The 26031-nt window shown below is 33.9% G+C and overlaps 1 protein-coding gene across 1 annotated transcript in view; it reads right to left on the bottom strand.

Annotated features, from left to right (window-relative positions):
- LOC149419025 (monocarboxylate transporter 14-like) overlaps positions 1-26031 on the bottom strand; it is a 138258-nt gene that overhangs the window by 86751 nt on the left and 25476 nt on the right. Inside the window, exon 2 of the mRNA XM_089638039.1 lies at positions 14910-15031. The gene's annotated coding sequence lies outside the window, so the exon portion shown is untranslated. The remainder of the gene's footprint in view (positions 1-14909; positions 15032-26031) is intronic.

Genomic DNA, 26031 nt, shown 5'->3' with positions numbered 1-26031 from the left:
TCAACCAGGTACCGAATAATATAATACGACCTGTAAACAGGATTGCTGGTAAACCAACAAACTTGCTACTAGTAGCCAGGTCCGAAACAAGTCCTTTAAATGCCCTTAGCACCTAAAAATATTGATGCCCCCAAGTACAACATATTTCAAATAGGTACCTTCAAATAAATTTAACAACACCTATTAAATTATTTCATTTATACTAGATAAAGTGCATCTATAAAAAAACAAATAACTTTTTCGAAATTCCAAGGTTTTAAGGTAGTTTATTAAGGTGTCAGATAAAATATTTTAAAAAATTGTATGGTGAAACATATTCTTCTATGGAAAAATATTTTTGTATAAAAAAAACGACTTTTTTTTACTCCTACCACCATGTAGAATCAGTTCCTGAAGTTAGTGCACTTTACCCCCGGACACCTGTATATAAGTGCCCAATTTCTAGAAGTATTGTAGTAGAACTCAATTAACTGGATTAGCACCTACTTTATTTTTTGTAAATATATTATTAACGCATTAAATTTTCTCTCCTTTTGCACAATTTTTGGCCTCCAGCATTCTAATATATCTATTGAATTTATAAGACGTAAACAACAAATTTATTCACATACAGCCCTTACTAAAAAACGTGGTGTAAATATTACACGGTGCGTAAGGTCAGAACAATGAAAAACTTGACGTATTACCGTGGCGTTTGTTTGGTTAAAACAGTCCTAAACCAGGCTCTAGACCGGGTTTACCACATCAACGTTGAACGAGCGTGTAAGAATCTAATTAGTAAAACGGTTAGTCGTTTTAATAATTTATCACTGTAATGCATTCCTACTTTTTTGATTCAGCTTTATTTGCAGATTTGCATCATATTATGGCCCATGTAAAACAGGCACTAAAATCTGCTGCGCCCTTGAACACAGGCCCTCGGGTACATGGTTATTTCTCTCAATGGCTAATCCAGCCCTGCCTGTAGTTACGTTTACGACCTTAAACCAAAGTTACGCAAGAAGGAAAAGGTTTCGCTAGGGCGCCGAGCTCGAGGCAACGAATGTATCGGCAAACCGAAGAAGCCCGGTAACGTATGTACGAGTAAGTACAGGTTCATACTATTAGAATGTAGCTTTCTTCGAATCTCGCACGTCATAGGATAATTCAAGAAATTTATCACGTAACATCTGATTCTACGTTGTTGAGTTTTGCTATATTCGCGTGAGCGGAGAATTTATGAACATGTGCCATTTTATATAATATATATGTGTAAATAAAAATATTTTTGTTACATTAACTCAACTTTTTCACATTAACTGGGTAAAATAGTTTCCCTCGGTGCCGATATGGAGTTGCTTTATGGAAGTGTCTTTTTGAGGATACGATGGAGTGAACATGGGGCTTAAAGAGAGCCATGTTGAAGGAGGGAGGAAACACACAGGCCGGCAAATTGGTTCTTCAGCCGAGCTGTTAAACTCAAGAACGAGTCGTAGAAGCGACCCGTTCTCGTGTGACGAATTGAATGTCATTTGCGTACATATGTTGGGCGCGCTTTTGGCGTGTTTCCCGACTATGCACCGATGCCGAAGGATCATTCGGAGGATCTTCCGTTGTAATACCGGTAGAAGAAGGATAGCATACCTCTCTGATGCCTGTGCTCTGAGGAATCTATCAAACGGACCACCAATTTCTGCACAGAGTCAAGGGTTTTTTCAAGTATTTTGGGCTCCAGATTAGAAGTGGCTGTCAAATTCAACAGTGGGGCGTACTTGCGATTTGTACAGGGTCAGCAGTTGTGTACTATCTGTAGTATCTGCAGGCCCTGTACAGTACACCCAGCTTCTGTGAGGCTAACTTGACTCTGACTTCGTTGGAGCCTCCGTGCCTGAGCTGGTCACTTAGAGTTACACCAAGCATATCAATGGAAGGCACGTTGGGAAGATTGTGCATTTAGCACACACATAAGATGTACATTTCATTTATTTGCGAGTTTATGAACACAAGAAACGTTTTTCGCCGAATTATGAGTTAAACCAATATAATCTGTTTTGTTTCCCAAAAACACGTTCCGATTTTATAAAATCAGCAACAAACATTATTTATTGATTTAGCAATAGTAAAAACTGTATTACAGAGAATTTCATTGGAGAGATGTATAAAATTTAACTGCGCTTATGTTAAGTAAAATTAACTAAATAGCATAAAACAAGGCGCTATCCGCGTCTTTCCGTTTGTGCGCTTAGTTCTTCTAAACTACGCATCGGATTTTGATAGGGTTATCACTATATAAAAAGTAGAGAAAAGTCGATGTTTTGTAATCAATACGTAAAAATATATTTTAGGGCTATCGCTGGCTATATGAAATACATCAAAATAATGTACTGCGGAATTGTTTCTCTTAAAAAGGACTATAGAAAAGTCCTTTTTAAGATCTCCTAAGGATAGCCCCCAGCAACGCACGGGCACACGATTTCGACTGAAAATCAATTTCAGCGAGTTTTGCAAATAAAAAAAGTTATTTGTATTAGAGCAATCGTTTGAAGAAAGAGGGAGTGTGCTACAAAGGTCAGACGCGTTAAACCTTATTTAGGTTGAAGGTAACCTTTATTACTAATTACTAAAACAGGTATTGGCAAAACGTAATTATTTCTAGACAAAAATCTATCAAATTTATTACAACGGGATACGTTTTGTGATGTATTGTAAGTAAAATTATTTTGACGGCCTCCGTATTCGAGGGGTAAGTCTCTCGACAAGCAATTTGAAGGTCACCCAAATCGCGGCGTGCGCAAGTAAATTTAATTTGATGAATTTGTGTTATTTCACAATTTATTAATTTATAATATATGTATATATTACACTTGCGACACGTTCCAGAGTCGAAGATACTCCCAGTATCGCCCTGGTGTAAGACCACCATTCAGAAAGTTGCTTGAAATGAATTTAGCTGTGTTTGGTGACCAGATCAATAGCGAGGTAAGATAATGATATACGAAAATGTGTAGATCTTGGGAAAATTGGATAGTGTTTTTAAATTGACCTAATTTAAAAAAAGGTTTGCATTGATTTACTGGTATGGGTAGACCATGGTAAAATATGTATATTTATTATTTTTTTATTATAAAACTTGGTTGTGTATTCATAAAAATAATAAAGTAATTATTTCACCTAATTTTATACATAAGATGTACTACCATAATAAAGCTTGTGAGTTTGGGGGATGTGTCATTTAGTTCGTTATTTTTTTAATGTAATATACAAAGTATTCAGTTTATATTTTTATTGTGTTTTTTAACGTGAATTTTAAAATATTTGTTGTTAATTATATTTTGGATACTTTCTGGTATGGAATTAAAAATTTTACTCCAAGATATTTTTAGTTTTTACGGGCTGATTTTTGTTTGTATGTCAATAAATTAATTTCAAAGAATTCCGATTTGGTAAAATGACAATCTGGCAACAGTAACTGACGGTGATGACACATGCGACAGACCAAATTGTCAAACAAATTAAATGTGAACAATGAAGATCTTGTCATAATATATCTCTTCGTATTAAAGCTAATTATCTTTATAATAATTCATTTATGCGAACCACAAATGAAACACTGCCCAATTGTGCCCATTGCCATAATTCTGTGACATAGCAACAGACTTCACGGTGAAATTTTAATTGTTGTTTCTTCAAACAATGAAATAACTGCGATGTTCACAAGAACTTGGATTGAAAAAACGTAAGTATAATGAACGACGGGAGAATTATGATTGCTTGGGTCTTTTAGATAAATAATATTAAATTTTCACTCAAAATGTAGTTGCATAATGGCTGATATTATATTAACGTTGACAAGTATATATAATGTGAAACCTCATAAAACTCCTTTCTATTATGGTCAGATATACGTACATTATTTATAAAAAATATTGGCTTTAAGCGTGTCCAGCTTTGGACACTTTCTAAGGTTTGGACTCTTTTATAGGTTATGTCTCTTTCTGAGGTTTAGACTCTTTTAAAGTATTGGATCTTTGTGAGGTTTCAACTCTCTCTCTGAGGTTTGGACTCTTACTCTCTCTAAGGTTTGGACTCTTTCGTAGGTTTTGTCTCTTTCTGAGGTCTGGACTATTTCGAATGTTTGGTTTCTTTTTAAAGTGACTCTTTTTAAGGTTTGGATTCTTAAGGTTTTGACTCTTCTTAAGGTTTCTACTCTTCCAAAGGTTCGGATGTTCTCTGGGGTTTGGACCCTTTCTGAGGTTTGCACTCTTTCAAAGGGTTTGACTCCTTCTAATGGACTCTTTCCAAGGTTTGGACTCTATTAACGTCCCGCATGTTTCTATTTGGTATATTATATTTAAAGGAATTAAATTCATAGATGCTCAAAGTAATTCTAAAGAAACGAACACAACACAATTGGATTGATTGGCATAGTACAGTGCTAACCAAGTGCAGCCCGCAGGGTATATCAAGTAGGTATTGTATAATACTAACAACGTAAAGTAAAAACTTAAAGAAATGCAGATACAAAAAGAAAAAAAATTAATAATAAAACAAACATTTTATTCGCCGCTAATTATGGAATAGTTTTATTTTGAAGTTATTATTGTTTTAGACAACGATGTAAATCCTACAAAAATTTAACGAACTGACATAAAATCTACCAATCTGCAGATAAATCCTTAAATCATTTTAAAGATACCTTTGCTTGTGCAGTGGCGTACTCGATGGGTAAAAAATAAATTTATAAAATAATAATTTTGTTTTGTTTGGAAGCTGAAGAATGAATAAAAAAAACATAAAATAACGTTGTAGAAATGAATCGCAAATATATATTCAAACGGAATTGATATGCGTCGCTAAGCACCCAGTATCTTAGGGAATTTGTCCCTTTTTAAATGATTTGCATGTATTTTTTTAATATCACCACTATTTGATTTCTCCAGTTACTAATTTCTACATGTATTTAAATTTTTATGTGAAATTGTGCGTATATAAATTTTCTTCACAATTTAAATTGCAACCCAAATTTTATAAGGTTTACAATCCATATGTTTGCCAGCTCTGCCTTTTTAATATCGTTTTATCATGTAGTAATTGCCCAATAGACTTGTCGTCATTTATATAGCAGTCGTAATTAATGTAAATATATTGATTTTTAAATGGTTGTAGATCTTCACGTGCCGTATTTAATAAGTAATGGTTCCATGATAACTCAACACAGTGACAATTCAACACACTTTTAAAAAGTAATATAAAGTCATTGAAAAAGATTTAAAAAAAAATTAAATCTAACCTATCCTACTTAACCCAGTTAATAAAGTTTTTATTTCATCACTTTCCATGACTTGTGATGAATTATCATTGTGATGATTTATCCGGTCACCGTTAATTCTAATGTAGGTACTCCATATCACAAGACGAATGTTAATTATTACATGTACTTTTGAATATGGGTCACCGTGGTAAAAACTTAATGCCCATGGCAATAAACCAAGAGCATTCAGTCGAGCCCTGTGAAGATTCAAGAGTTTCCGAGGTACTAGTTAAAACGTCCATGGTAACAGAAGCTTTAGTCTTCAGCCGAGTTCAACGAAACTGGCCGCATGCGGAGCAATCCAGTTATGACCGGAGAAAAGTGACCAGCGCCGGTAAAAATACCAATCCGCACTTCACGGGGTATCGATCATACAAATACAATACACAGCATACAGCACACTCGAGCTGGAGGACAAGCTACAAATTGGGATTAACGAATAACGGATAGCAACGCAGTTACGCCTAGATGTATCAACCACAAGAAGTTAAAAGTCTATTTACTTAAGACTAGCTGTACCCCGCCACGCGTTTCTGGGCTCAGTCTGTCTATGCAGATAGAGAAACAATAGCAAGAGTTACTTTTTACGTCCAACAGATGGCGCTGTATTTTGAAAAAGCACGTTTTTACCTGCCACAGGTAAAATCTATATAATATAATATATTATAATACAACAAATAAAAAACTTTATTCCACTTAATTTTATTTTGACCGTAACCGGTTTCAGCTCGTCAAACCCATCTTCAGACTGGTACACAAAATTCTTAGTCTACGGTTTATATACACAACATATGGGGGAGGGGGGAGAGAAACTACCCCTCTCCCCCCTCCCCCATATGTTGTGTATATAAACCGTAGACCATAGACATATGAATATTAGTAGACCTGCCCTAAGTGATTAAAAGCGTATTATCCCCACTCCCCATACCGGTTCCATTGGAACCGGCTGGGCTGGCGTATGGCCTCAAGTGAAATTTGAAAACGTGACGTCATCATTCTTGTGCGAACTATGGTCGAGGCATCATCGGTTCATTTTACGAAATAACACGGCAAAATGTTGACTTGTACTATGAAAACTTGTAAAAATAGATGTGAAAAAGAGAATAAACCCAATTGTCGTATTACATTCCATATATAAGCATTATTTTACTTTATTTTAAGCATATTCACATCGTATAATACAGGGTGTATCGGCACTAACCCGACAAACTTTAACCAGCTATTCCTTAGCACATTTGGAGTAAAAAATGTTATGTGCACTTTGCTGTCCGGTAACGTTTTTTTTTAATAAAAAATTAATTAAACATATTTTCACCACATGTCACCACTGTTTTATCCTTTGTCAAAATTTGAAAGCAACATCGCAACTCTCGCGTGTTGCTGCGAACGAAGCCCGTATTACATAATCCAGTACCAGAAAAGAAATATTTTATTTAACAATAATGATTATTCACATTTTTCGTATGCGAATCACTGATTGTCTTCTTGTATTGTACACATCAGTTTTATTTTTGTATCTAAATTGTTTCACCTCTGGAATGCTTTGGTTTCACCTCTTACGCGTTTCACGTATTAAATAGTCTAATTTTGAAACTAAGAAACTAATTAGTAGATTTCCTGAATTTATAATCGAAGTCCAATAATTCTGAGCACTTTTAAAAACAATTTTCCTCACTTAGGTACTTATCAATAATAATAATTGGATTATTTGAACAGCGCCGTTGTTTTTTAAATCACCGTAAGTGCTCTGTCAAAATGTTACTTGCTAGGCTATCCTACAACGTATATTTTTTAATAAATTTAGTTATTTACAACTTCGCGGAATGTGATTTATGAATATTATTGCTTATGTTAAAAGCCTTCCAGAATTACCGGAATATAACGAGCAGCTTGACACACTTAAGTTTATTTCCACTAATTTGAAGGTACAAAGAATGTATAGTTTTAAAAACAATCCCGATGAATCAAAAAACGGTTCATATAAAACTGCTGCGCAACACACTGAGACAAAGGAAAGCACTCACACAAACGTCATGACTGCATTGGATTGACCACCTGCAAATGAATGCTGCCAGATTGCTAATTTATTTAAACAATAATTATTAAATTTTATTTAAAATATCGCAATTTTTTTAAAAAATCGACAATAAATTACAACTATAATTTAAAAAAAATATTCTTAACCCCACGCTTTTTCGTAATTGATTAATTAATTCAGAATTTAAACGTTGCTTGAAATGACTAGCCGTATTTGGTGACCAGATCTGAATATCCAGGTTCAGAATTTAAACGTTGCTTGAAATGACTAGCCGTATTTGGTGACCAGATCTGAATATCCAGGTTTAGAATTTAAACGTTGCTTGAAATGACTAGCCGTATTTGGTGACCAGATCTGAATATCCAGGTTCAGAATTTAAACGTTGCTTGAAATGACTAGCCGTATTTGGTGACCAGATCTGAATATCCAGGTTTAGAATTTAAACGTTGCTTGAAATGACTAGCCGTATTTGGTGACCAGATCTGAATATCCAGGTTCAGAATTTAAACGTTGCTTGAAATGACTAGCCGTATTTGGTGACCAGATCTGAATATCCAGGTTTAGAATTTAAACGTTACTTGAAATGACTAGCCGTATTTGGTGACCAGATCTGAATATCCAGGTTCAGAATTTAAACGTTGCTTGAAATGACTAGCCGTATTTGGTGACCAGATCTGAATATCCAGGTTTAGAATTTAAACGTTGCTTGAAATGACTAGCCGTATTTGGTGACCAGATCTGAATATCCAGGTACTTCCTCACCTTCCACTCCTTCCCTTAGCCATAAAACTTACCCCAATTCAACATAAAAATTGTTTAAATTATCGGATGTAATGAAATGCATAATAATTAGACCCCAAAATACTTAATTATTCAGGGAAATAAACCCCTGAGTCATCAGTTGGAAATACCAACGACATTAAGTGAAATTAACAATGCAATAATCCTATTATTGCATTGTTTAAAATTTCACTTAATTATTAGCATTAGCAAATAATATTGGGATTAGCAAATAATAATTTACGACAATTTACTCGGAAATCAATAAAGCCAGAATAATAAAAAAAGAAAGTTATCACTTACGTCGTCTGTAAGTGGCTTTACCAAAGTTTGATAATGCCGTCAGAAGGTGAAACAGCTGTCACGCGTAATAATAATTACAACTAGCAGAACTTGTTTATAAACACACTGTTTTTATAAATTTTTTAATAAGACTGTTAAAATAAAAAAAATCTCTAAATTGAAATGGAGTTCTACAAACTAAACTTAAAATCAAATAAATTTATTGCGAAGGTTCAAAGTACTGTACTGTAATATTATATTAAATAATTTTTACGTGTTTAATTATTGTTTAAAGTCAGATTAAAGCGATTAAAAAACCCACCTGGCAATTCTTATTCGAGTTTCGTTGTTTTTACGTATTGGCGCGCTTACAAGCATCAGTCGTCTCATTTTTAACCATTAATATTTAGTGTGTAGGAAAGAGAGAAGACGCTTTTCGACACACTTGTCGAAAAACTTGTTGAATGCCGACGGGCATACTCTTCTACAGATTTTATTAAATATTGATATGTAGGTAATATTGATGTGTAAATGAATGACATTGTGAGAATTTTACCAATAAATAATAAATGAAAATGCGGACATGTAGTTTATGTTAATTTTTTTATTGGAGCATTTGTTCGAAGTGACTACCATTATTTTCGATGCAAGCGTGTAGTCTTGTTATATTTTGATTATTTAAGTTTGCAGGATTTGCTTTAATTTCTGCAGCGGCTTCCATCACTCGTTCGAGCAGTTGCTCTCTTGAGGCTATTGGCTTAGCATACACTTTTTCCTTGAGAGCCCCCCACAGGTAGTAATCCAGGGGGGTCAGGTCGGGTGATCTTGGTGGCCAAGCAATGGCCGGACTTCCACGGCCTATCCAACGACCAGGAAACTCGACATCCAAGTAGTTCCGCACGGCAATCGAATAGTGTGGTGGGGCTCCATCGTGCTGGAACCACATTCTCCGTAGTAATTCGAGGTTCACATCTTCCAGAATCTCGCCCAGTTGCACTTGTAAGAACTCCAAATACATCGGTCCATTTAGTCTGGGAGGCAACTCGATTGGACCGAGTATTTGATTTCCCAGGATTCCTGCCCACATGTTGATGGAAAATCTGTCCTGGCTCGACGACTCCCGAACAAGCTTGGGGTTTTGTTCAGCCCAATGGTGCAAGTTGTGCACATTTAGCACTCCTGTTTTAGTGAACTGTGCTTCGTCGGTAAACAATATGTTTTTCATGAAGTCTGCATCTCTTATGACATTATGCAGCATTCTTCTGCAGTACACGACTCTGGAAAAGTGGTCATTCTCCATGAGGCCTTGGCAGCGCCTATAGTGAAAAGGTTTGAGCCCGTGCTTCTTCAGAACTCTCCATACCGCCATGTGTTCCCTGTGTCCTATCATCAGAGCGACCCGACGCACGGACAGCGTGGGGTCTTCGGTAATTAAGTTCAGGATTCTCTCCTCAACTGCCACAGGAACGATGTTGTGTCCTCCGCCGGCGCCTTCAATCCGTCCGATGCCACAGTCACGCAATTGTTGATACATCTGAAACAAAACAACAAATAACAACTGCTTTTATTATTCAGCTCAGTAATAATGTCAAATAAACAATCGCGGGCTTTTTCACTCATTTTATTTTTAAAGAACACTTATTTTAGGCACATATCAGAAAACTTACGTTTTCTCTTCATTTATTTCATTTTTTTATAGTAAAATGTATAACAAAGTGTTTTAAATTATAATTTTCTTAACTAGGTACGGTTGATATCTTGGATTCACAGGGGTGAAATTGAATTCAAGTAATTTAAATAATCCCATGGTGAGAAAGGGAGTGAATTCAATTGCAGTGAATGATGCATTTATTAGAGATTAAAATTAATTAACTTTTTAAAACGCCGTTTAGTGACCACTGAACACAAATCACCTAAAGTACAATTTACATTTTTAAAGTTGGTGGCCCCTTGTTATGTTTTTAATGTTCCCAGTTTAAATTTCAAAAGCGCTTTTTGGCATTATCAATGAATGTAAATAGTTTCAATAAACAATTGATAGGGTACAAACCTGGACAAAGGTAGCATGGTGTGGGACGCGTCTTCCAGGAAACCTCATGCGATACTCCCTTACGGCTGCTCGTGAATTTCCATTGCAAAATCCATAAACAAAAACAATATCTGCTTGCTCGGCAGGTGGATAATTGAGGGGCATATTTCAACAGTAAAAACTTAGATAACAAAACAAAAACGAAACTAGAAACTTGATGACATGCGAACTCCCAAAACAGCACTGACCACTGATACGAGACGGGGTGGCGGGAACCACACGGGACTTGAGACAGAATATGTGTGAAAGAGATGACAGTAGCGCGGCGTTGCCAATTATTTTACCCCTATACTGTGGGCAGTAGCGGAGTGTGGAAATTTTATTTATTTTTTGTTTTTAAAAGAAAAAAAATGTTACCGGACAGCAAAGTGTACATAACATTTTTTACTCCAAATGTGCTAAGGAATAGCTGGTTAAAGTTTGTCGGGTTAGTGCCGATACACCCTGTATAGATCAGTTTTAGAAACATATTATACTATCATATCGAGAAACGTCTGGACGCGAAACACAAAGCTGGTTGGTTGCTGGGAAGTAAATTATGAACATTTATAAAAGTGTCTTAACTAAATACTTAAACGAAATATTCGACTCTGAAAATACATCCGAATTTTTTTGCCGGATTTGGACTTTGTCAAATTTGTTCATAACGTGGCGAGTAATTTGCGCTCCCATGTAAAAATGTCTATTCATTCCAAAGCAGATTTTACTTTTAAGAAGTAAATGGTGATATTATAATACGAGATGCCTATTTACTGTCAGATTGATTTATTGACGAATCACAGTCAGCCTTACGCCCTTCGTTCTTCAACAGTTGATTTTACCCCTCGCCATTATCTTCGCGTCTATTAATTCCTATGTCTGTGCCGTAGACTAAGAATTTTGTGTACCAGTCTGAAGATGGCTTTGACGAGCTGCAACCGGTTACGGCCAAAATAAAATTAAGTGGAATAAAGTTTTTTATTTGGTTTATTATAATATATTATAATGGAATTCCACCACGAATTATCGGTCTCAAAAATAGAAATACTATATAATATAGTTATATAAAAACACATGCGTATTCAAATGCAACGTTGTGTCAAAATTTCAAGGCGGTCAGTGAAGAACTATCGGAGATTTAAGATTTTTAACAAACGAACATTTACATTATATTTATATAGATATAAGATAATAACATGAAGAGATAAGAACACACCGGTAGACGTAAAATAATGTCTGAGTGAAGAATTTTTTTCAGTTGTTAGAACGACAAGGACTCATCTACGTAGTTCAAGAAGAAAAAACTTCACAGATTACTGTTCATTCATACTAGCAATACAATTAGGTTAGGTTAGGTTCATTCTCCTACCGTTTTTTTATAAATTTTAAAGAATGCTAAGGACATAACTTTTTTAAATTTTTGGAAGATAATATAAGCCATCTGTTGATATTTACGGCCTACCGAAAAATGTGTGACATCATAGTACACGCATAGCAATATTGCAGCACTGCCATTAGATTTAGGGAGGGGGTTAACAACAATATTCAAGAGTAAAGGTTTCTGTTGATTTTTTTGAATTTCGCGTTATGCAAATCGGTTCTTTAAATTTGGTTCCATTTAGAAAATGCAGCGTAAATTAATTAAAAAAATGTTCTCAGCCAGGGTTTTCAAGAATTACCCCAAACACTTAGATTTTTCTCTATGGCCAAGTGGGCCGTATGAAATTGACATGCTGGCTGGCCGCAAGAATGGAGCCGCGGGTTGTGTATCACTGATTTGTGATAAGTAAAATTTTACAGCCGAAAACCAAAAAAATCCAGCAAGCTAGTTATTTATGACAAGTGAGATTTTACAAGCGGTAGGTACAGTACACACAAGGTAGTGATAATAAGGACAATTTAGTGATATTTTTCTTGGAAGCCTTGAACCAGATGATGATACTCGTAGTTATAATTGAGTTAATAGTTTGTTTTCAAGAGGAAATTGAGAAGCATGAAAGCAAAATCTTTAAAACATCATAATAAATTATAAATTTGCAAATTATTTAGCAAATATAAATGTATTATAATATGGATATTTTTATGCAAATGAATTGTTTTTTATTTATTGTAGAAAATTCCATTTGTGACCATTGCTTAAAATTTCAACTGAATTATACAGTTTGCAGTGCTTTTATGCGCATATTACAATATTATATACAATGTAATATATTATACATAACACACGTTGGCCCATTTCTAAGGCCAATGCACTGCTCCAACGTGCGGGACCACTTGGCGCACGCACGCTTTGGCCACCAACGTTGGCCAGCCAACACGATAACTGTCGGTTTTCGTGCACACTTCGAAGGATCTTGCCAATCAGAAATAGCGTTCACACGTTGGCCCGTCTTTAGTTTGTAATATGCGTTCAGCGGAGACAGTAGTGTTGATTATTGAGTGAGTGATTATTTACGTTTACGATGATATATAATTAAACGTGCTATACAAATAATTTCCATATTCACCTAGATCAAATGGCCAACGCAGAGTAGGGTATTTTCATTGTTTTTTTTACTCTCCATATAAAAGAGGAAATAAATTATGATAATAACTTATTTTATCTTTATGCTGATGAATACATTTTCTATTGCAATTTAAAATGTGCTATTTTCGATTTATAAAAGACATGATCGTTTTTATTTGTGAATGCCAAGAGCAATGGCGCTAATATTGGCCTCACGCATGGGGCCAACGTGTCCTAGGGGCATTACATATACGCTTAGATGTGGCACGAAGCACGAATATTAAATAAGGTCATTTTCGGAGTTCTAATATATTATTTGCGTATGAAGTTTCGCGTCGAGAAGCTAAAATAATTTTCTTAGAAACAAGAGTAGCAACTTGAGACGTGGTAAATTATTGTTTGAATTACATTTGCTAACACTTGAAATTTCATTATATCTTTAGGAAGAGGAAATGGGCAGGTATCTAAAACTATCACAACGGAAACTAAGTTGAATCATGATTGATAAATTTGATTATTATTACTTTCACAAACTATAATTTTGAGAACGCTAAGTAGGAAATATAACTACACTTACGAAGTCTTCGGAATGTTTGATATTCAATTTATTTTTATTTAAATAGCCAGTTATTTATTATTAACTAGCTCACGTGTTGCTCGGGGTTGTAAATAATTTGAAGAAATGTTTTGATTCTATGATAAACATCGACTTTTCTCTACTTTCTATAAATATAATATGGATTTATTACAACATATAAATACACCTTCCGGAAGAAATTCTCTAAATGGAAAATTCTCTCAAAATCCGTTGCAAAGTTTAGAAGAACAAGTGCACTAACAGACCGACGCAGATGGCGACTTTATTTATACTATAGGGTTTTCCAATAAGAGGTGTTATGTGTATTTAATTCCAGCCATAAAATGATTTTTTATGGCCGGAATTGGATGGTATTGATCTGGACAACGTTTACTTTCAACAAGACGGCGCTACGTGCCGCACAAGCAACGAAACTATTGATCTTTTACGGGAAAAGTTTCCGGATCGTGTTATCTCTCGAAGAGGTGATCATAATTGGCCACCGAGATCTTGTGATTTAACACCTTGCGACTTCTTCCTTTGAGGCTATCGAGGACATAAGGCAGCCACTTTGCGATTTGGCTATGGAAAATTTCATGAAAAGGATATGGTCCTGTAGGCGTGGTCATGGTGGTCATTTGACTGATGTTATTTTTCACTATTAACGGCATACCTTCCTCTTCATAATGAAATAAACATTCGATCATTTATATTAAAAAATGGCATTTCTCTTTGAATATCAAAATAACACCTCCTATTGGAAAACCCTGTATTTAGAGATTAGAGGAGAGATAGAGATAAATGTTCATCAAGAATAAAAACATATTTTATTATTATTGAGAATGACTGCTTATCGCAAATGTAACGTGTAATAAAGAAAATTGCAGTAATTCGGAAGCCCATTTTCTCAAATAGTGGCTGGTGGCCTTGGATAGGCCGTACAGGCGTACAGTAGTACACGTTCAGTTTATTATTTGCAATTTGCATGGCGTTGTTAGTTTTACATAAAAAATACAGATGAAGGTTAAAGAAGCGTCCGTCAATGAATATCAAGTATTGATCAAGTATAACTTTGTACTTATTTTACGTAAAAATCTATATAAATAAAAATATTAATGTTTGTTTGTTCAAAATATTAAATCTATGAATGTTCTTCACCGATTGCTTTGAAATTTTGACACGGCGTTGTAAGTATAAACATATTTTATTCCAATTATATTTTTCTAGGCAACCCCACCATTATTTTTGAAGTTCAAGTGCATGTTACCGAAGCGATAGGTCCTTGACCTTCCGGCGAACAGGGAATGAGGTAGAATTTTCATAGCGTCGATAACGTCACGTAGAATTTAATAATCATTTTTGACATACCTTCTGCCGGTATTTCAATATCTAGTTGGATCGGGCTTTTGCTCGCAGAGTCGGGATTCCAGGAAAATTCCAAGGAAATTCCAGAGGTCAGGAGAATTCCAGACGGCAGGGGTCAGCAGGCTCTGGAAGACAAAAGAGAAAAACCATAAGCATTGTAATTTAAGTCCAGTAAAAATTCCTTACCCGTAGTGAATTTTTCTTTTTAATTCTGAATTTATTCATTTGACAATTTAACAAAAAATAGATAAAAGTTGTAATCCTACAGGGAGACGATTACGGAGAGATGATAACCAACATCTGATAGGTAATGGTGCTACAAGAAGATAGACTAATAAAAATAACTTAATGAGTATGGCCGATTTATTAAAATCCCGTTAAAAACGTGTTAATGATAATAGTCCACTAGGAATACAATGCAGCTGCGCTTTTCCTGATACATATAAAGACGAAGTTCGACAATATTTAAAGTTTTATGAACACGTGCTACTACATCATAACACATTGGTGTTTAGTGATAGTTTTATAGGAAATCGGTCAATTCATTCGTCAAAGGCCTGCAGTTCCGTTTTTAACAGGAATACGAAACATTTGGCTAGATTTTTAATAAATTAGCAATATTTTATATCAGTAAGTTTTCTTCGTGTAGTAATATTTCAACCTAAGTTTTACGCTACGTTTTACGTTTTACGCAATTTGAAAAAAAAATAAGAAACTTTGAGATTTTTTAAATTAATCATTTTTATATTAAATGACAAAAAATTTAGTTTAGTGTTTCAGGTGAACCATTTTTAAAACTTTGTTACGTTTGATTTCAAATTTTTAATTCTTTAAAAAAATAAGTTTATTTCTTATCAAATCATGACCTTTCAAAAACAGTTTTTAGAAATATTACGTTTATTTTAATTTTGTTGCAGAGTGGAAATACACACAAATTCTCCGATATTCTGACATCATCTTTAAGAAATATAACGGTCAATATGCCAGAGGCCTGAAGAGTTAAATTGATGTATATAATATATTTTAGAATAACGATATGATTTAATTGGCTATTATATTCAACGCGTGCACAGAGGGAAAAAACATCAATCCTGTCACATCATAAACGTGAATCAACCAAAATGAGGCAGTGTATTTAAAATAATATAGACACCTACGGCAAAGTAGGTACTTACTCAAGTACTTAACGATATTATATCTGTCATCTACACGTGGCGGAGTGACAAATGCGATATGAAAGTGGCCGAAATGAGGTTACCAACACCGAGAAAAACTAGACAGATGTAATGGGACAAACTGGCATAGTGACAAAAAATTATAAGACAAACATTGAAAATAAACTCATTTAATTAATGCCACATTTTATACATTAAGGCTCGTAAAACTCTTATTTTAGCGTTTTAAATCGTTAAAAATCTGGTAAAAATATTCGCATGCTTAAAAACGAGACTTAACGAATGAATTGACAGACTTCCTAACAAATTATCAGTAAAACACGAATGTGTTACGAGGATAACGGAACACGTGTTCATTATATTAATCAATATAAGCGCAGCTGCACAAACACGTGTTCCGATATATTCTGACTGTGCTAATGTTTTATTAGGAACTGGTCAGGAAAAATAACAGGATTTTAATAAATCAGCAATACTCATTTTCTCCGTTGATTAAAGAGACGTTCGTGTATGAAAGAGATATCATGATTATGCCGACGTGTAAAAGAATATGTCTGCTTTGTTATTGAGTTATTTTGTCAGTAACCTTCCTTACAAAAACTTATACAAGAGGACGACAATAAACAGCGTAAATATTATAACAACACTATTATTATATTCTACCCATCATACTAAAATATCTAAAAATTATCTAAAGAAGAAGTACCACAAGTAAAACAGTACACTGGTACTATAATGTTATAACTTATAACTCAACCGTTTCGCATTTCGTCTGTCTGTAAATTTGTACGTGCGTTCGATTTTATTTTTTAATTTAGTTCGATTATTATTTTCAATGTGAAATCATCGTATTACTTTGGATCTTTATTAATTTGTTTTTAAGCATAAAATTATTTAAATCTTGTAAACTACGTCGCAAAAAATCTGCGACAAGAATATCAATAATTGTAAAGAACGTTTTAGTAATTGAGCTAACCTATACCGATACACTGTATAAAAACAATATAATGTAATATACGCACACTCTTCCGCCATCTGCAGCAGATGGCGGAGAAGAATACGTAATAAATAAATAATTTTACAGGTAGGCTACCCATAAATTTTAACAAATTATTAATAATTGCAATAATTGGTCGCCTGAAATATCAATACAAATTGAAAATATGTCCCGAGTAAAAATAAATGCCGCCGACGGGAATTGAACCCGCACCTTCTTATGTGAAGATCTTCAGGTGCTCTGGGCCACTGAACTAGGTCGGCTTATTTCCAACATGCCAAATAATTCAATATGTACTATTACTTCAATCAACAATTACTGCTTATTGTATTTTTTGTTCAATTTGTATCGATATTTCAGGCGACTAATTGTTGCTTATAATAATTTGTTATGTATAAAAAAACCTTGTATTATAAACATTAGTCTATCATTCAAAAAAAAATAACTATAAAGCAGAAAAACTTTTTCTTCAGTGTCATAAAACTAGCACAGATTTTATTACGTGTAATTTCTAAAGCTTTGCAAGCTTTTTCAGCTCGCAACATCATTTACATCACGAGCTCTGGAGCTTTCAAAAAGTTGGGGGTGCCCGAGAAATGAAGACATGAATCGCATAATTATTTAAAGTAAAATTAGAGGTAAGAAGTGATGAACGAAGTAAGAGGTGTAAGGAGAATGTATGATTTGGAAGTGAATGGTAGAAGAGGTAGAGGACACCCGAGGAAGACATGGCACGATCAAGTTAAGCAAAAACTTGTTATAATACAATAATATTATTTCCACCTGATGTCCCCGTATATCCATTTTTTACCGATTTATAACAAGTTTCTCGTTAACTCTTTAAGTTGTAAGTTCCAAAAAAATGTATGTTATTTTTTAAGATGATATCTATACATTTGTTTTGCCGAACCGTAAATTAGATGAAATTCCCTCGATAGAAAAAAAAATCGCAAAATAAGCTCGGAAATTATTAAAACACGTTTTGTTCTGTTATTTAATATGATATATGCATGAAAAAATTCACAGTGTATCTTTAAATGCAACTAAAGCTTTGTCCAGAGATTTTGCTCTATTTCAAACGAGTCGTGTTTAATTGAAAATTTTCGTCATATTCGTTTAATAATTATCGTTTTTTTAATATAAGCGCGCTCCCTCTGACATTCGTATTTGCATATCTCCCTTTCAAACCATCTTTGAACGCTTACTACGGGGCCTTAAAAATACACCCAATTGTCAGGTACTCTAGAATTCACAACCTCATAACTTACCCTAAACCATTTATTTACAAGCCATCTAGCAACACCGGGTACATGTCGGCTAGTGGGTAATAAATTTGAAATTCTCATAGACATATGAATATTAGTAGACCTGCCCTAAGTGATTAAAAGCGTATAATCCCCACTCCCCATACCGGTTCCATTGGAGCCGGCTGTGCTCGCGTATGGCCTCAAGTGAAATTTGAAAACGTGACGTCATCATTCTTGTGCGAACTATGGTCGAGGCATCATCGGTTCATTTTACGAAATAACACGGCAAAATGTTGACTTGTGATATGAAAACTTGTAAAAATAGATGTGAAAAAGAGAATAAACCCAATTGTCGTATTACATTCCATAAGTAAGCATTATTTTAATTTATTTTAAGCTTATTCACACCGTATTATATGGATCAGTTTTAGAAACATATACTATCACATCACAATGTAGCGATTCTCAAGTGTGCTCATCGTTGTTTACTGGGGTAAGTAAATTATGAAACATTTGTAAAAGTGTCTTAACTAAATACTCTGAAACTAACTACGACTCTGCAAACAGAAGAAATTTACTTTGCCGAATTTGGACTTCGCAAATTAGTTCATAACGTGGCGAGTAATTTGCGCTCCCATGTAAAAATGTCTATTCATTCAAAAGCAGATTTTACTTTTAAGAACTAAATGGTGATATTATAATGCGAGATGCCTATTTACTGTCAGATTGATTTATTGACGAATCACAGTCAGCTTAACCCCCTTCGTTCTTCAACAGTTGATTTTACCCCTCGCCATTATCTTCTCGTCTATTAATTCCTATGTCTGTGGAAATTCTACATTTTTCACAAAGTTTCCGTAACCGAGCATTTCACTTATAATGTGCAAAGGTGCATGCAATATAATATAATAAAATAATAAGGACTACACGAGTGGACCGCGCAACGCTTCGCTATTGATAATGCCTTTCTCGGGCATCTACGACTTCTTACACCATTAACTACTGTATACCAAAATGTTACTGTTAAAAAACTACATTACATCGACTTTAATTCTACTCCGTATCTCATTCCACTGCAGACATATTGTGTTAAGGCGAATCTTAATGCCAAATCACTATTTTGATTAATCTTTATAACGAATTGGTGTGCATTACAAATACCAAAAAATATGCTTTAGATAAATTAAAGGTTTTCCTATCGTTTCGCTTAAGCAGAATACAAATAAAAAAATTAATTACTTAAGGCGATGCCATACGTAGTAATGCAAAATCATCTGTTTTTGGTTTGAAAATTTGGTCGCCTAGAAATGTTTCAGATGCTTTAATTAAATACTGCAAGTAGAATACATCTTAGCCTTTGAAATTATCGAGTATTTTTTAGATAAGTCTTTTTATAAGCCCAGAAAAAAATAATGTATAAGGCCTATCAAAACTGCTTTAAAGTTCAAAATCTCCTACTTACGAACCAATTTTCGGTTATAATTTTATTGTATAGTGTGGAAAATTAAGTTATTTATAAAACGATCGGAAAAAATTTAAATATTTATGCCTGAACATCCACAAAATAAAATAAAAGGCACTTTTTGGCCATGTTTTTTTCTTGCATAAATCAAAACAGGCGGCGGGAATTTAAACCTTATCGCCATCTACGTAAGGGTTGTTATTGATAGCGGCTCAATTTAAAATATTACCCGACCTAGTGCATCGCCTTAATAAAAAATATAAATGTAAACTACTAAAAAACTTTTTTTTTCAATAGAATGTATGAACAGGAAACAACTTTAAAAATACAGTATTATATCTAAGATTTTCTAGACTCCGATTAGATCTAGACTAGCGATTTTAACGTATATTACCTACAATATAAGGTATACCAAGAATATACACATTTTTGGCTTGTAGCTTCCCCTTAAGTATTTATTCCTCGGGCGTCCCTGACTTCTTCTACAATTTAAACCACTATCTAAACACTCCAGGCACTAATAAGAACAAACGTTGAAATTTTCAGCGATATCGGTCGACTACTTTACGAATTTTGCGAGCGCAAACATACGCAGGCTGGATTTTAATATATTAAAATTTGCAATAAATAATGAACCAATCCACTTACACTAACTAGTCTGTAAAGACCAATTTTAATACAAGATTGTAAGCAATACACTGCCAATATAAATTGAGCTTAAGATATTATACCATTTAGTATCTATCGTACATTTAGTATTAGGAACTGGTTTCGCCGTATGGATATAGTCCCGCAGGGAGATTTGTCTGGCCCTGTGACATAAAAAACAGTAGACGATATGTAAATAAATTAAGACAGAATGACAGTAGAACCGGCAGACAAGCAGCCATATGGCAGCTTTAACCTAACCTGTAAATAACTACCATGTATTATTATCGTTGAATAAAAATGTAAAGATCGAAAACAATTTTATTATTTAGACATCAGAAACCATTATAATCATAAAATAGTGAAAATTGTAAAGCATGACTGATTAAAATATTTGTGATTAATGGCGAGAAGATAAGAATACGTCAATGGTCCATTTGAATGTCAACATTCCTGCGAGCCGATTAAAAAAAGGAATTTTGACATACCTACTAAATAGGGTCATCTTATGAAATGTCGATTAATAAATGTAAGCACTCTAATGATGATCCCATCTCTGTCACCATATAAGTATGGTAGTGTTGGCAGATCTCGCGCACTTTGCAGATATCACAAAACTCTCAATCGATATCCAGCAGTACCTAATCTAAATAGTATAAAACAGAGTCGCTCTCGGCGTCCGTCTGTTTGTGCACTTAGTTCTTCTTAACTACGCAACGGATTTTTATAGGGTTTTAACTATCATTTAGATAATTTCTTCCGAAAGGTTAATATATATATATATATTATAGATGCAAATTATATTTATAGGAAGTAGAGAAATCGAGCACCGCTGGGTACAAGTCAGCTAGTTTGTAATAAAACTTGAATAAGGTTTCGAATTAATCTCTCAAGACACGACTGAGATACACTACAACTAGGAAGACAATGTCATCTTTTATAAATCGTTTTATTGTCATTATCCCTACAGGGAATGGAGTAGGGGGGTGTTTGAGTCGGGAACAATTAAAAGAGACAGCTACCAAATCTTTGGAAACATTCCAACTTAAATCAATCAAAAAAACATTGAAATGTTCAATTATTAATTAATGACAATTTTAATGAAACACCATGCGGGTACCCCCAACGGCTTACATGATATGACATCTGTTAAAACCCAATACTTGATTTAATGCTAATAAAACGAAATTCATCAGAATCAAAATTTAAAAAAAAAATACCAAATACTCGAAACTTGAACTTAAAAATTCATTGCTCCCATCACTTAATTGGGCATTGTAATAATTGACCCTTGACCACTACTTATTTAGGTGTAAAAATGATAAAAATTTAAAATGGACTGATTATATTAACTATTTAAATAATAAAATTAAAATGAGTTATTTCTTCAAAACCATCAGTAAAAAAGACTATGGCTATTTGACAATCGCTCTTAGAATAAGGTATTATCGGATGTGGCAGTGCAAATGACAATATCGTAAAATCACTCATTAAAACCCAAAAAGACATAATGAAAATTAATTTGTAAGAACTAGCACTGACAAAATCTCCAACAAACTTAACACGATCTCATTTCAACAACTATTGTTTTAGTAAATAGTTGTTGAAATGAGATGATGAAGATTTCGTCAGTGCTAGTTCTTAAAAAAATATTTTACAAACATAAATATATTAGTGGTTCTAACAAAGTAATATTGTTTCAAATAATTATAAGCAATAAATAGTCGCCCGAAATATTAATACAAATTGAAAATAACTCCCGAGTAAAAATTTATATATGTTTATTTTTATTTTTATAATTATAATTATTTTTATCCTTTATGCTATGCATAAAACCTTGTCTTATAAACATTAGTTTATCATTAAAAAATAATAATATTTGACTAGTCAAAAATATTTCACCAATAAATGAAGATATAATATGTCTCGACGCCATCTAGTGAGAAATTTAGCACTAATAAAGCCTTTCCTACAAAAATAAAGTTGGTTGTTTACAGGTGGAAAAAATATAATAAGCAGTAATTGTTGATTGAGGTACTAGTTTTGCGGGTTGGAAATAAGCCGACATAGCTCAGTGGATACAGAGCACCTGACCGGACATCAGAAGGCACGGGTTCAATTCCCGTTGACGGCATTTATTTTTACTCGGGAGATATTTTTAATTTGTATTAATATTTCCGGCGACTAATTATTGCTTATAATTATTTGTTATCCTTTATGCTATGCATAAAACTTTGTCTTAAAAAAATAGTTTATCATTAAAAAATAATAAATAATATTGTTTCATTTAAATATAATGGATAACCACAAAGTTATAGCTTCTTTGAAAAGTACTATTTATATATTTATAATTACTTTATATTATGCATACTGCAAAATTTTAATAATATGTAATTGAAAGGCTCAGCACGGGAGATCCCAGTGAGGATATCATTATATCTATTTATTACAAAAAAAATAAGAAAATAAAACACTTATTATTATATCATCAAATGGCATACTGGATTGGAGAAAATAAAAATTTCACTTAGAGTTAAATTGGGCTGACGACCTAAAGAGATCTATGGGCGTCGGTTGGTTGAGAACCACCAAGAATCGGTAAAACCGGAGGCATTTGAGGAAGGCCTTAGCCAAAATTTCGATAATTTCCAGATTAATTTATAAAGGTTTAGGGTTAATTTTTTATTTAAATAATCGATAATTTCGAAATCTCAAATCAAGGGGTTTAATTCAAACAATGTTATCTACAAAATATAGATATTTTGTAGATACAGCTGTATACATGTGTTGTCTCAGTAAACGATATATTTAGTTCGAATTTATTAAATACTAACTGAAGTATATCCTTAGGAGACAGACATATACCGTCATGGCTTTTCTGTAGGTCTTTTGATATACAATTCCGCAGCACATTATGTTGATGTATCTCATAAGGTTTAGCTAGCGTTAGCAATGTAAGCACATGAAAACATTTTTTTACGACTTTTGGTTACAAAACGTTGACTTTTATCTACTTTCTATAAATATAATATGCATGCATTATATATATAAACCTTCCGGAAGAAATTCTCTAAATGATAGTGAAATCCCTATCAAAATCCGTTGCGTAGTTTAGAAGAACTAAGCGCACAAACAGACGGACGCAGATAGCGACTCAAAAATTATTTTTTTCGATCCGAGCAATTCGATTTGTATTTGCTTATTTTTTTTCGGCAACTAAAGGGTTAAATAAACTTTTGGAGTCAGGTCTACGCTTCGACGCATTAAAATACATTAAAACCGCAGATATCAACCCCGTAGTGACCTTTTTTTTCAAATTTAACCGAAAAATTCTTCAGACTCGATTTACTCGAAAACGAAAGCTTGAAAAAATTGACTCCAAATGTGATTCACCAGTTTCCCGCTTGTACTATGAATTTCCCGACCCCGCGTACATCATTGAATTATATAACATTTTAGTTTTGAACTAATAACCCGGAATATAAACTTTACTTAGATACTTCTTTAAAATGCTGTCGAGATTGTATAATAATTTTAATGCTACAATCCTTCCAATTAATCAAGTTTAAATAAAGGAGCCGTTACACGGTTTTCTGAATATGTCGGCAAGTGACATCTCTTGACATAAATTAAAACCTTTTATTAAATTTATTCACAACTTCGATCTATTGACACAAGTTTAAACCCAATTTACACAGAGATTATTGTGTGATTTCCCTCGTACATGAACACATGGTTAACGTAAGTAGCGCGTCTCAATTTAAAACCGTTCTGTTATAAATACAATTTATGATTCAGGTGTCAGGGCACCAAGTGAAGTTATAAATAACGCTTATAAATCAGAAGTCATGGAGTTAATTAGTTTTGGGAAGCAACATTCATCATGGTGCTTGGAGCCGTACAGTTTTATTGTCCTTTGTCTGGACTGTAATGTTGGTAGGTAACACATCTCAAATCTCATGGCAAAGCAATAAATTTTCCATGGCATATACCATACTCGTATGAACAGGCTACAACACAACCAACTAACTGGCAACCGACGTCATTTCACAATCATCACTATTGGAGCCTGCGCTTGTTTAAACATTGTGAACAAGATTAAAGCAGACTAACAGATGAAACGATTTAGGAAGTTGCATCTTTGGAATAAGTCAATATATGTATAAATGTTATAATTTTGAATTATTTGTGAAGAAACATTTCAATATACCTATTTGTATATTATTTCTAACTTTGGTTGACATAATCGAAGCATACAATTGCAAAATCTGGAAAAAAAAAACAATTTATGTTTTTTGGTGTAGCTCAATTCGTATCGATGGACGTAATCGAAGCATCCGATTTCGAAACAGTGAAATAATCAAACATATTTAGAAATAATCGATCGGCCACAGAAGACTATGACGATTTGTATTACTGATTTCCCAAAGGCACACGGAGAAAAATGAGATTGCTAATTTATTAAGAATCTCTTCAAATTGTTGGTAATTCGGTTAAAAATGGGATAACTGGCGCTTAACGAATGAATTAATAGATTTTATTATAAACTCTTAGTAACTAACTAACTAACTAACCGTCACGCCGTTTCCCCGTAGGGGTAGGCAGAGAGGACGGACCGCCAAACAACTCGGTCTTGGCACACACTCCTTGCCTCATTCACACTCATACATCGTCTCATACATGCTCTTCTATTGTTCTGACTCTTGACATGGCCCGACTCAAGTATCTGATTCACTTGGTCGTGCTATGTCTTCCTTGGGCGTCCCCGACTTCTGCTACCATTCACATTTGCATCGTATATTCTCCTTACACTCCTTTCTTCGCTCATTCGCTCTACATGCCCAAACCATCTAAGCGTCCCTTTCTTGATCTTACTCATTACGCTTAGTACAATACGAATATATTATCACGATTTCGGAACACGTATTAAAATCCTAATATTTTCGTATTTCGTCATTATATGTATATTATCTAGGCAAATGCAGGTGCGTGAACACGTGTTCCGGATATATTAGAAATTTACTAAAAGTTTATCGGTAAAACGGCCCGCAATCCCGTTTTTAACAGGCTTACCAATAATTTGAATATATTATTGATAAATTAACAATTCTCACTTTTCTCCGTGCACAACGACATTATTATTTGTAGATATCGTTACTTCAAAATATACATTATAATCTAATTTTCGGAGAATCGTTACTTAATTTAATACGATTATGGAATCGATTTTTTTCGAAACAATCTTGATTATGTCCAGCATTTTATTATCTAATCTTATAGTTAAGGGGCCGTTCAAGTATTACGTAAGCAGATTTATTACAATTATTTACCCCCTCTTCCCCCTTGTCACCAAAAGTAAGCAAAGCTCTTACCCCCCCTCCCATGCTTACGTAAAAATTGGTACCTATATGCATTTTTCTGTTAATGTATTCTGTTTTATAAACAATTCAACTTTGGCGAAAGAGGATCAACGGTAACACAAATATTAACTTGCTTTGATTTGCTTACAACACGTCGAATCGTCAATCGTACTGAAACAAAACAATAGATTGATGGAAGAAATTTAGACAAGTGAGTAGCGCGTGGTAATTCCCCC

Source organism: Hesperophylax consimilis, chromosome 12 (assembly GCF_061612785.1).
Source record: "Hesperophylax consimilis isolate HC1 chromosome 12, BYU_Hcon_1.0, whole genome shotgun sequence".
Taxonomy (NCBI): domain Eukaryota; kingdom Metazoa; phylum Arthropoda; class Insecta; order Trichoptera; family Limnephilidae; genus Hesperophylax; species Hesperophylax consimilis.
The sequence above is the reverse complement of the archived record's forward strand: the minus strand, read 5'-3'. Positions and strand labels throughout refer to the sequence as shown.